Genomic DNA, 13245 nt, shown 5'->3' with positions numbered 1-13245 from the left:
TATATATATATATATGTACATATATTGGTAAACTTCAGGGAAAATAAGAAAATGTTTTGGAAGGAGGTGAATAGCGTGAATAGAAGAAAAGAAGGAACATGAGCATCAACAAGAGATGATGGGTAACTGGTAACTGGCAAAGAAGATGTGAAGAGATGGAGTGACTGATATGAAGGACTATCAAATGATCTATATGACAGGGTAGCAGTTGTGGGTTCTTGGGACTTTAGGTATAAGGAGCGAGAGAGTCAGGACAAAAGATTTGGCGAAATGAGAGGAACTGGTGAAAACCTTGTGTATGATGAATCATGGCAAAGCGGCTGGAGTGGATGGGGATGTAGTTCAATTTCTGAGTCAAGAAAGGAGATGAGAGTATTGTTGTTGGATTGCCAGGATTTTCAGTGTATTCATAGCTTAGTGTGAGGTGCCTAAGGATTGACGGAATGCCTGCATACTTGTAATACATAAAAGAAAGGGGGTAAACAGTGAATGCTCGAACCAGAGAGTTATAAGTCTATCAAGTTTACCTGGTGAGTTGCATGGGCGTATGGCGATTGAGTGGGTGGTGGCATGCACGGAGCGTTAGATTAGGGAGGAACAATGTAGCTTCAAGAGTGGTAGAGAATGTGTAGATCAGGTGACTGCTTTGAAGTATCTGTGCGATAAATACTTACGAAGAGAGAAGGATTTGTATGTGGCATTCATACATCCGGAGAAAGCATATCATAAGGTTGACAGAGATGCTTTGTAGAGGGTGTGGCGAATATATGGTGTGGGAGAAAAGCTAGCAAAAGTAACGAGGAATTGTTATCTAAAGTATAAGGCAAGTGTACTAGTAGGTAGAGAGGAAGGTGAGATGATCCAGGTGAAAGTGGTTCTTCATCAAGATTGCATAATGTTATCATGGTTGTTTAATCAGCGTATGGACCTGGTGGGTACGGAGATAAATGCGTTGGTTGTGGGGAAAAGGTGCAGATAGGTGAGTTAGTTACTATTTGCAGATGATAAAGTTCTTGTTGCAGACTTGAATGAAGTATTGCAAAAGCTGGTGTCTAGACAGTGTGTAAAGTAAGGACCTGAGAGTTAATGCGAATGAAAGTGAACAAGACATTATAACGTTATCAGATGATATCAAGGGAACATGTAATTGTAACGTTATCAGATGATAACAAGTGAACATGACATTATAACGTTATCAGATGATAACAAGTGAACATGACATTATAACGTTATCAGATGATAACAAATGAACAAGACATTATAAAGTTATCAGATGATATCAAGGGAACACGACATTATAACGTTATCACATGATAACAAGTGAACATGACATTATAACGTTATCAGATGATATCAAGGGAGCATGACATTATAACGTTATCAGATGATAACAAATGAACATGATATTATAACGTTATCAGATGATGTCACGTGAACATGACAGTATAACGTGATCAGATGATAACAAATGAACAGGACATTATAACGTTATCAGATGATATCAAGGGAACATGACATTATAACGTATCAGATGATAACAAATGAACATGATATTATAACGTTATCAGATGATAACAAGTAAACATGACATTATAAAGTTATCAGATGATATCAAGGGAACATGACATCATAACATTATCAAATGATAACAAGTGAACATGCCATTGTAACGTTACCAGATGATATCAAGGGGAACATGACATTATAACGTTATCAGATGATAACAAGTGGACATGACATTAAAACATCATCAGCTGATAAGAGAACATGATGTTATAACTTTTTCAGATGACATCAAGAGTGAACATGGCATTACAACAGTGTCAGATGATAAGAGTGAACATGACATTATATCGTCATCAGATGATAACAAGAGAGTATGACATGATATTGTCATCAGATGATAACAAGAGAGTATGACATAATATTGTCATTAGATGATAACAAAAGTATGAACGTGATATAATATTGATATGTGATAAAAAGAGTATGAACATTACATTATGTTGGTATTAGATGAAAATAGAAGTGTTAACATTATATCAGCGTCATATGATAACACGAGTTAACATTACAGAGATAAAACAGTTAGAAGACAATTTTAAAAACTGAATATTATGTCTAGCATCTCTGCCTACACACTGCTGCATTCAGTACAGTTCTGTACATTATAATAACGAGTCTAATTTCGTAGAATAATCACTGATGTATGATAACCCAATACACATATCAGCAGTTGTATGGTCTGTAGGAGCATTGTGCTGAAAGTATGAGGCTACTTTGTGTATCATAATAATTACTGTACCCGAGAGAAATTATCTTCGCTATGGAGACAACTTATGGAGCTGGAGGAAAGTGTGAAGGTGATTGTGTCACATCTTTTCATCCCGGATGATGTGCCTATGTCCCTCCTTATGTGAGGTTCCTTGTCCTCCCCATACAATGTCGCTTGCCACTAATATATACGCAAAAAGTCATGTCGCTAAATACTTTCACCAGAAAATATTGACGTAAACACATGATGAAGAGTAACAGCCGATATGTCGGAAGTCACAAGGAGTATAAAATCCTTTTTTTTGTACTTAAATTTATCAACTGTAAACCGCAGAGCAAAGATGGCATGATTCCTGGGCACGACATCTTTGTACAAGCCTAACCTTAGACCATCCAACAGGAACTAGTCAGGCGTCAGACACTGTGTGATGCCTGACATAGCATGATGTCTGACACAGCAAGATGTCTGACACAGCATGGTACCAGACATAGCAGGATGTCTGACCCACCGTGATGCGTGACACAGCATGATGTCAGACACAGCATGATGTCCTACGCAGCATGATGCTAGACGCAGTATGATGCTTGGCACAGCATGGTGCGTGACATAGCACGATGTTTCACATAGCATGATGCCAGACACATCATAATGTCTGACATATCATGATGTCTGACACAGTATGATGCGTGACACATGATACCAGACACAGCATGATGCGTCACACAACATGATACCAGACACAGCAAGAGGGCTGACACAGCATGATGTCAGACACAGCATGATGCGTTACATTGCATGATGTCTGACACAGTATGATGTCTGACACATCATGATGTCTGACACAGCATAATGTCTGACACTTATGATGTCTGACAGAATGATGCGTGATATAGCATGATTTCTGACTCAGTATGATGTCTGACACATCATGGGGTCTGACACAGCATGATGCGTAACATAGCATGATGTCTGACACAGCATGATGTCTGACACATCAAGATGTCTGACACAGCATGATGCGTGACATATCATGATGTCTGACACATCATGATGTCTGACACAGATTGACGTTTGATACATCATGATGTCTGACAGAGCATGATGCGTGACACAGCATGATGTCTGACACAGTATGATACCTGACACAGGAAGATGTCTGACACAGCATGACGTCTGACACATCATGATGTCTGACACAGTATGATGCGTGACACAACATAATGTCTGACACAGCATGATGTCTGACACAGCATGATGCGTGACATAGCATGATATCTGACACAGCATGATGTCTGACACTTCATGATGTCTGACACAGCATGATGCGTGATATAGCATGATTTCTGACATAGCATGATGTCTGACACATCATGATGTCTGACACATCATGATGCGTGACATAGCATGATGTCTGACAAAGCATGATGTCTGACGCATCATGATGTCTGACACAGCATGATGCGAGACATATCTTGATGTCTGACAGAGGATGATGTCTGACACATCATGATGTCTGACACAGAATGATGTCTCACACATCATGACGTCAGACACAACATGATGCATAAGAGAGCATGATGTCTGACTCAGTATGATGCCTGACACAGCATGATGTCTGACAGAGGATGACGTCTGACACAGGATGATGCCTGGCACAGAATGATGTATGACACAGCATGATGTCTGACACAGTATGATGCCAGACACAGCATGGTACCAGACACAACATGATGTCTGACACACCATGATGCGTGACAAATCATGATGTCTGACACGGCATGATGTCTGACACTTCATGATGTCTGACACAGCAGGATGCTTGACATAGCATGATGTCTGACAAAGCATGATGTTTGACACATCAAGAAGTCTGACACAGCATGATGCGTGACATATCATGATGTCTGACAAAGGGTGATCTCTGACACACCATGATGTCTGACACAGCATGATGCGTGACATAGCATGATGTCTGACACATCATGATGTTTGACACAGAATGATGCGTAAAAAAAAACATGATGTCAGACACAAGATGATGTCTAACAAATCATGATGTCTGGCACAGCATGATGCGTGACAGAGCATGATGTCTGACATATAATGATGTCTCACACAGCTTGATGTCTAACACATCATGATGTCTGACAAAGCATGATGTCTGATACAGCATGATGTCTGACACCGGATGATGTCTGGCACAGCATAATGTCTCACACAGTATGATGCCTGACAATTTATGGTGTCTGACACAGTATGATGTCTGACACAGCATGATATCTGACACAGGATGATGTCTGACACAGGATGATGCCTGGCACAGCATGATGTATGACACAGCATGATGTCTGACACAATATGATGCCTGACACAGCATGGTACCAGAGTATGGTGTATGACTCATGATGTGTGACACATTATGATGTCTAACACATACTGATGTCTGACACAGCATGTTGCGTGACATAGAATGATGTCTGACACAATATAATGCCTGACACAGCATGGTACCAGACAGAGTATGGTGTCTGACTCATGATGTGTCACACATTATGATGTCTAACACATACTGATGTCTGACACAGCATGATGTGTGACATAGCATGGCGTCTGACACAGCATGATGTTTGACACATCATGATGTCTGACACAGCATGATGCGAGATATAGCATGATGTCTGACACATCATGATATTTGACAGAGCATGGTGCGTGACATTGCATAATGTCTGACACAGCATGATGTCTGACACAGCATGATGCCTGACACAAATTGATGTCTGACCCATCATGATGTCTGACAAAGTATGATGTATGACACAGCATGATGTCTTACACAGGATGATGTCTGGCACAGCACGATGTCTCACACAGTATGATGCCTGACGCTTTATGTTGTCTGACACAGCATGATTATGTGACACAGAATGACATCTGACACAGGATGATGTCTAATACAAGATGATGCCTGGAACACGATGATGTATGACACAGCATGAAGTCTGACACAATATGAGGCCAAACACTGCAGGGTACGAGACACAGCATGATGTCTGACACATGTTGTGTGACATGGTATGATGTCTGACACAGCATGATGTCTGACACAATATGATGCCTGACACAGCATGGTACTAGACACAGCATGATGTGTGACACATCCTGATGTGTGACACATGATGTCTGACACATCATGATATCTGACACAGCATGATGCGTGACATAGCATGATGTTTGACACAGCATGATGTCTAACACATCATGATGTCTGACATCATGAAGCATGACATAGCATGACAGAGTATGATGTCTAACACATCATGATGTCTGACACAGCATTATGCGTGATATAGCATTATGTCTGGCACTGCATGATGTCTGACACATCATGATGTCTGACATAGTTTGGTGCGTGACATTGCATATTGTCTGACACAGTATGATGTTCACACATCATTATGTCTGACACAGTATGATGAGTGATACAACATGATGCCAAAAACAGCATGATTCGAAACACAATATGATGCGTCACACAACATAATACCAGACACAGCATGATTGTGTGACACATCATGATGTCTGACACAGCATGAAGTATGACACAGGATGATGTCTGACACAGGATGATGCCTGACACAGCATGGTACCAGACACAACATGATGTCTGACACATTATGATGTCTGACACACCATGATGTCTGACACAGCATGATACGCGATATAGCATGATATCTGAAACAGCATGATGTCTGACACATCATGATGTCTGGCACAGCATGATACGTTATATAGCATGATGTCTAACTGAACATGATTTCTGACATATCATGATGTTTGACACATCATGATGTCTGACACAGCATTATGCGTGATATACCATGATGTCTGACACAGCATGATGTCTGACACACCAAGATGTCTGCCATAGCATGATGCGTGATATAGCATTATGTCTGGCACTGCATGATGTCTGACACATCATGATGTCTGACATAGTTTGGTGCGTGACATTGCATAATGTCTGACACAGAATGATGTCCACACATCATGATGTCTGACACAGTATGATGAGGATTACAACATGATGCCAAAAACAGCATGATTCGGAACACAATATGATGCGTCACACAACATGATACCAGACACAGCATGATTGTGTGACACATCATGATGTCTGACACAGCATGAAGTATGACACAGGATGATGTCTGACACAGGATGATGCCTGGCACAGCGTGATGTATGACGTAGCATGATGTCTGACACAGTATGATCCCTGACACAGCATGGTACCAGACACAGTATGATGTCTGACACATCATGATGTCTGAAACAGCGTTATACGCGATATAGCATGATATCTGACACAGCATGATGTCTGACACATCATGATGTCTGGCACAGCACATAGCATGATGTCTGACATGATTTCTGACATAAAATGATGTTTGACACATCATGATGTCTGACACAGCATTATACGTGATATACCATGATGTCTGACACAGCATGATGTCTGACACATCAAGATGTCTGCCATAGCATGATGCGTGATATAGCAAAATGTCTGACTTAACATGATGTCTGACACAGCATGATGTCTGACACAGCATGATGTCTGACACAGTATGATGCGTGATACAACTTGATGCCAGACACAGCATGATCCCTGACACAGCATGATGTCTGAGATACCATGATGTCTGACACATCATGATGTCTGACAGAGCATGGTGCATGACATAGCATAATGTCTGACACAGCATGAAGGCAGACAGAGCATGATGCGTCATATAGCATGATGTCTGACGCAGCATGATGTCTGACACATCATGATGTTTGACACAGCATGATACGTAACATACCATGATGTCTGACACAGGATGATGTCTGACACATTAAGATGTCTGACACAGCATGATGCATGAAATAGCATGATGTTTGACACAGCATGATGCGAGACAACATGAGGTCTGCCATAGGATGATGTCTGACACAGCTTGATGTCTGACCCATCATGATGTCTGACAAAGCATGATGTCTGACACAGCATGATGCCTGGCACAGCATGAAGTATGACACAGCATGATGTCTGACACAATATGATGCCTGACAGAGCATGGTACCAGACACAGAATCAGGTCTGACACATCATGATGTCTGACACAGCATGATGCGTGACATAGTATGATGTCTGACAGAGCATGATGTCTAACACATCATAATGTCTGACACAGCATTATGCGTGATATAGCATGATGTCTAACACATCATAATAGCTGAAACAGCATTATGCATGATATAGCGTGATGTCTGACACAGCATGATGTCTGACACATCATGATGTCTGACACAGCATGATGTGTGGCATAGCATGGTATCTGACACAGAATGATGTTTGACACATCATGATGTCTGACACAGCATGATGCGAGACATGGCATGATGTCTGACACATCATGATATTTGACAGAGCATGGTGCGTGACATTTCATAATGTCTGACACAGCATGATGTCTGACACAGCATGATGTCTGACACAGATTGATGTCTGACCCATCATGATGTCTGACAAAGTATGATGTATGACACAGCATGATGTCTTACACAGGATGATGTCTGGCACAGCACGATGTCTCACACAGTATGATGCCTGACACTTCATGGTGTCTGACACAGCATGATCATGTGACACAGAATGACATCTGACACAGGATGATGTCTAATACAAGATGATGCCTGGAACACGATGATGTATGACACAGCATGAAGTCTGACACAATATGATGCCAAACACTGCATGGTACGAGACACAGCATGATGTCTGACACATGTTGTGTGACATGGTATGATGATGACACATCATGATGTCTGACACAGCATGATGTCTGACACAATATGATGCCTGACACAACATGGTACCAGACACAGCATGATGTCTGACACATCCTGATGTGTGACACATGATGTCTGACACATCATGATATCTGTCACAGCATGATGCGTGACATAGCGTGATGTTTGACACAGCATGATGTCTAACACGTCATGATGTCTGACATCATGAAGCATGACATAGCATGACAGAGTATGATGTCTAACACATCATGATGTCTGACACAGCATTATGCGTGATATAGCATTATGTCTGGCACTGCATGATGTCTGACACATCATGATGTCTGACATAGTTTGGTGCGTGACATTGCATAATGTCTGACAGAGCATGATGTTCACACATCATGATATCTGACACAGTATGATGAGTGATACAACATGATGCCAAAAACAGCATGATTCGGAACACAATATGATGCGTCACACAACATGATACCAGACACAGCATGATTATGTGACACATCATGATGTCTGACACAGCATGAAGTATGACACAGGATGATGTCTGACACAGGATGCTGCCTGGCACAGCATGATGTATGACGTAGCATGATGTCTGACACAGTATGATCCCTGACACAGCATGGTACCAGACACAGCAGGATGTCTGACATATCATGATAGCTGACACAGCATTATACGCGATATAGCATGATATCTGACACAGCATGATGTCTGACATATCATGATGTCTGGCATAGCATGATACGTTACATAGCATGATGTCTGACATAATTTCTGACGTATAATGATGTTTGACACATCATGATGTCTGACACAGCATTATACGTGATATACCATGATGTCTGACACAGCATGATGTCTGACACATCAAGATGTCAGCCATAGCATGATGCGTGATATAGCATAATATCTGACTTAACATGATGTCTGATACACCATGATGTCTGACACGGTATGATGCGTGATACAACTTGATGCCAGACACAGCATGATCCCTGACACAGCGTGATGTCTGAGATACCATGATGTCTGACACATCATGATGTCTGACAGAGCATGGTGCATGACATAGCATAATGTCTGACACAGCATGAAGGCTTACAGAGCATGATGCGTGATATAGCATGATGTCTGACGCAGCATGATGGCTGACACATCATGATGTTTGACACAGCGTGATGCGTAACATACCATGGTGTCTGACACAGGATGATGTCTGACACATCAAGATGTCTGACACAACATGATGCGTGAAATAGCATGATTTTTGACACAGCATGATGCGAGACAACATGAGGTCTGCCATAGGATGATGTCTGACACAGCTTGATGTCTGACCCATCATGATGTCTGACAAAGCATGATGTCTGACACAGCATGATGCCTGGCACAGCATGAAGTATGACACAGCATGATGTCTGACATAATATGATGCCTGACAGAGCATGGTGCCAGACACAGAATGAAGTCTGACACATCATGATGTCTGACACAGCATGATGCGTGACATAGTATGATGTCTGACAGAGCATGATGTCTAACACATCATAATGTCTGACACAGCATTATGCGTGATATAGCATGATGTCTAACACATCATAATATCTGAAACAGCATTATGCATAATATAGCGTGATGTCTGACACAGCATGATGTCTGACACATCATGATGTCTGACACATTATGGTGCGTGACAGCATAATTTCGGACACAGCATGATGTTGACACAGCAAGATGTCTGACACAGTATGATGAGTGACATAACATGATGCCAGACACAGCATGATGCGTGACATAGCATGATGTCTGACACAGCATGATGTGTGACAGCATAATGTCTGATACAGCGTGATGTCTGTCTGACACAGGATTATGTCTGACACAGCATGAAGTCTGACACAATCTGACGTCTGGCACAGCATGATAGGTGGTATAGCATGATGTCTGGCACAGCATAATTTCGGGCACTTCATGATGTCTGACACAGCATGATGCGTGAGATAGCATGATGTCTGACTCAGCATGATGCGTGAGATAGCATGATGTTTGACACAGCATGATGTCTGACACATCAAGATGTCTGACAAAAATTGATGCGTGACATATGATGTCTGACACAGGATGATGTCTAACACATCAGGATGTCTGACATAGCATGATGTTTGACACATCATGTTGTCTGACACAGCCTGATGCGTGACATGGCATGAGGTCTGACACAGTATGATGCCTGACACAGGACGATGTCTGACACATCGTGAAGTCTGATATAGCATGATGTCTGAAACATCATGATGTCTGACACAGCATGATGTCTGACACATCATGATATTTGACATAGCATGGTGTGTGACATAGCATAATGTCTGACGGCATGATGTTGACAGAGCATGATGTCTGACACAGCATGATGAGTGACACAATATGATGCCAGACACAGCATGATGCGGAAGACAGCATGATGCGGAAGACAATATGATATCAGACACAGCATGATGTCTGACACAGTATGATGCGTTACATAGCATGATATCTGACACAAAATGATGTCTTACACATCATGATGTCTGACACAGCATGATTCGTGATATAGCATGTTGTCTGACGCAGCATGATGTCTGACACATCATGATGTCTGACACAGCATGATGCGTGACAGCATGATGTCTGACACAGTATGATGCCTGACACAGGATGATGTCTGACACATCATGTCTGACATATAATGAAGTCTGATACAACATGATGTCTGACACAGGTTGATGTCTGACACAAGATGAAGCCTAGCACAGCATGATGTATGACACAGCATGATGTCTGAAACAGTATGATGCCTGACACAGCATAGTACCAGACACAACATGTGTCTCACACATCATGATGTCTGGCACATTATGATGTCTAACACATCATAATATCTAACACAGCATCATGCGTGACAGCATGATGTCTGACACAACATGATGTCTAACATATCATGATATCTGTCACAGCATGATGCGTGCCATAGCTTGATGTCTAAGGGAGTATGATGTCTGACACAGCATTATGCGTAAAATAGCATGATGTCTGACACAGGATGATGTCTGGCACAGCATGATGTCTCACACAGTATGATGCCTGATATCAGACAGCATGATGTTTGAAACAGTATGATGCCTGACACAGCATAGTACCAGACACAACATGATGTCTTACACATCATGATATCTGACACATTATGATGTCTAACACATCATTATATCTAAGATAGCTTCATGCGTGTCATAGCATGATGTCTGACACAGCATTATGTCTAACACATCATGATGTCTGTCACAGCATGATGCGTGACATAGCTTGATGCCTAAGGGAGTATGATGTCTGACACAGTATTATGCTTAAAATAGCATGACGTCTGACACAGCATGATTTCTGACACAGGATGATGTCTGGCACAGCATGATGTCTCACACAGTATGATGCCTGACACTTCATGATGTCTGACACAGTATGATGTCTGACACAGCATGATGTCTTACACAGGACGACATCTGACAAAGATGATGCCTGGCACAGCATGATGTATGACACAGCATAATGTCTGACACAATATGATGACTGACACATCATGGTACCAAACACAGCATGATGTCTGACTCATCATGATGTCTGACACAGCATGATGCCTGACGTAGCGTGATGTTTGACACAGCATGATGTCTGACACATCACGATGTTTGACACAGCATGGTGCGTGATATAGCATGATGTCTGACACAGCATGATGTTGACATAGCATGATGTCTGACACAACATGATGAATGACACAATATGATGCCAGACACAGCATGATGCGGAAGACACTATGATGCGTCACACAATATGATACCAGACACAGCATGATGTCAGACACAGCATGATGCGTTACATAGCATAACAGTATGATGTCAGACACAGCATGTTACCAGACACAACATGATGTCTGACACATCATGATGTACGACACATTATGATGTCTGACACATCATTATATCTTACATAGGATGATGCGTGACACAGCATGATGTCTGGCACAGCATGATGTCTAACACATCATGATGTCTGGCACAGCATGATGTGTGACAGCTTGATTTCTAAGGGAGTATGATGTCTGACACAGCATTATGCGTATTATAGCATGATGTCTGACACAGCATGATGTCTGACACATCATGATGTGTAACACAGCATGGTGCGTGACATAGCATAATATCTGACACAGCATGTTGTCTGACACAGCATGATTTCTGAAAAAGTATGATCCGTGAAACAACATGATGCCAGACACAGCATGATCGGGACACAGCATGATGTGTCACACAACATGATACCAAATACAGCATAATATCTGACACAGCATGATGCCTGATACAGCATGATGCGTGATATAGCATGATGTCTAACACAGCATGATGTCTGACACTTAATGATGTCTGACACAGCATGTGTGACATAGCATGATGTCTGACAAATCATGATGTCTGACACAGCATGATGCGTGACATAGCATGATGTCTGACACAGGATGATGTCTGACACATCAAGATGTCTGACACAGCATGATGCGTGAAATATGATGTCTGACACAGGATGATATCAGACATCATGATGGCTGACACAGCATGATGTCTGACACATCATGATGCGTTACATTGCATGATGTCTGACACAGCATGATTCGTGATATAGCATGATGTCTGATACCGCATGATGTCTGACACATCATGATGCATGACAGCATGATGTCTGACATAGTATGATGCTTGACACAGGATGATGTCTGACATATCATGAAGTCTGACACAGCATGATGTTTGACATACATGATGTCTGACACAACATTATGCGTGACACAGCATGATGTCTTACAAGTTATGATGCCTGACACAGCATGATGTCTGACATATCATGAAGTCTGACACAACATGATGTCTGACAGGTTGACGTCTGACACAGGATGATGCCTGGCACAGCATGATGTATGACACAGCATGATGTCTGAAACAGTATGATGTCTGACACAGCATGGTACAGACACATGATGTCTGACACATCATGATGTCTGACACATTATGATGTATGAC

The sequence above is a fragment of the Panulirus ornatus genome, chromosome 1 (genome assembly GCF_036320965.1).
Source record: "Panulirus ornatus isolate Po-2019 chromosome 1, ASM3632096v1, whole genome shotgun sequence".
NCBI classification, from domain to species: domain Eukaryota; kingdom Metazoa; phylum Arthropoda; class Malacostraca; order Decapoda; family Palinuridae; genus Panulirus; species Panulirus ornatus.
Note: the sequence above shows the minus strand (reverse complement) of the source record.